A 2,109-nucleotide genomic window follows, 5' to 3' on the forward strand; every position below is an offset into this window, starting at 1 on the left:
AGAAGGCCTGATGCAAGCAGGCATTGGTTGTGTGTGTTTGTGTGTTTGTGTAGTGTGCTGTGTGTGTTGTGTGTGTGTGGTGTGTGTGATGTGTAGTGTGTGTGTTGTGTCGTTGTTGTGTGGGTGTGTGTGTGTGACCTGTGTGTGTGTGTGTGTTGTGTTTGTGTGAGTGGGTGTGGCAGGGCAAGGGCAAAGTAGAAGGGTGAGAAAGAGGGGTATTTTGAGAGTGGGGCATCTAAGCCTATGTATCTATTGAAGTTTATCCTGGTTCGAAGCAACATCTGTAGCCCAGTCCCATTCCCCATGTGTGCAGTGCTCCGTGTACAGAACAATAGAGAATTGAGACCATAACATTCTCTCTTCCCATTCTCGTCCTCTCCTCCTGACCTCTCTCTCGTCTTCCTTCCTTCCTCCTCTCTCTCATTCCTCTCTCTCTCTCTCTCTCTCTCTCTCTCTCTCTCTCTCTCTCTCTCTCTCTCTCTCTCTCCCCCCCTCTCTCCTCCTTGGACCTCTCTCTGTTCTTTTCTCTCTTCTCCCCATCTTCCTCTACCTTCTTGACCTGTCTCTCTCTCTCCTCCTTACTACTTCTCTCGCTTCCTTGCCTCTTTCTTCGTCTCATCCCCTCCTCTCTCCTCCTGACCTCTCTTGTTCCTCCCTCTCTCTCTTCATTACTCGCTTTCTCTCTAACCCTCCATCCTCTCTTGTCTCCCTCTTATTCATCTCTCTCTCTCCCTCCCTCTCTCTCTCTCTTCCTCCTTCTCTACTCCCCATCTCTTTGCTACCTCTAACTCCTCTCTCTCTGTTTTCACTCTCACTCTCACTCTCTCCTCCTTTTGTTGTAGTTCCGGCTCTACCCCATCATGTCTTCATGTCGCTCTCATCATATAGTAGAATACACCCTCCCTCCCTCCCATCCCCCATTATGGTCAGCTAGTGGAGAGTGGAAGTATCAGTTGGCCTCCGGGCGGGTCCCGTTGGGGTCTGGGGGTCCGCGGTAGTAAATGAAATATGATACTGTAGCTGTCGCATTAGGAAATCCATTGATGTTAATGACTGCCGGTGTACTCTGCAGCTCTGCTGCTGGAGACACATCTGTTCCTGGTTAGGCGCCAACCCCCACAGCCCAGACACCACAATACGGGAATGGAGAGGTTGGGTGGTGGGGGTTGGTGGTGGTTGGTGGTGGTAGTCCGGCAGGGTAAGGCTGGGGTGAAATGGGGAAATCCGACCTTGGGGTCGGAGGTATTTAGTGGTTCTGGACAGAGGTTGGGGTTGGGGTTTGAAGGGGTTAGGAGATGTTCTGGTCACGTTATAGTCTACACATGTGACAGGTGATTCAGAATGGAGGATGAAGATTAAAGTTGCATCCCAAATGGCATCCTATTCCCTATGTAGTGCACTACTTTTGACCAGAGCCCTATGGTACCCTATTCCCTATGTAGTGAACTACTTTTGAACAGAGCCCTATGGTAATGCACTACTTTTGACCAGAGCCCTGTGGTAGTGCACTGCATAGGGAATGTGGTTCCATTTGGGTCACACCCTAAGTGGCAACAGGGCCCTCACATGGTAGTCCTAAACACATGTACTATAACTACATTATAGAATATGTGGGTTCCTTCTGTGTCATGGATTCTCTGTGGGAGTTCCTCAGAGTGCTCCTGGGACGTTTCCGTGCAAGACATTATCTAGCTCGCCAAAATATTGTTAAATGCAAACGACTTGTGCAGCGGAGCTGAAAATACCCGGCTATTGGGGGGTAATGTCCTGTAAGTGGCCAGTGATCGTGGCCTTGATAGAACCAGGCAAACTGCAAACCAAGTCTCAGAGCAAGGCTCTTAAGAGTTTAAGAGTTAATTATTTACAGTAAGTAGCCTAAGTTAGACTTCAGCTGATGAACATGAGTGAACATTATTGAACAGACCGGAATGGCAGGCAGGCAAACACATAGACGGACGGACGGACGGACATGATAGACACTCAGTCCCAAAGACAGTGAGACAGTGAGACAGTGAGACAGACAGACAGACAGACAGACAGACAGACAGACAGACAGACAGACAGACAGACAGACAGACAGACAGACAGACAGACAGACAGACAGACAGA

Source organism: Salvelinus sp. IW2-2015, linkage group LG36 (assembly GCF_002910315.2).
Source record: "Salvelinus sp. IW2-2015 linkage group LG36, ASM291031v2, whole genome shotgun sequence".
In the NCBI taxonomy this organism is placed as follows: domain Eukaryota; kingdom Metazoa; phylum Chordata; class Actinopteri; order Salmoniformes; family Salmonidae; genus Salvelinus; species Salvelinus sp. IW2-2015.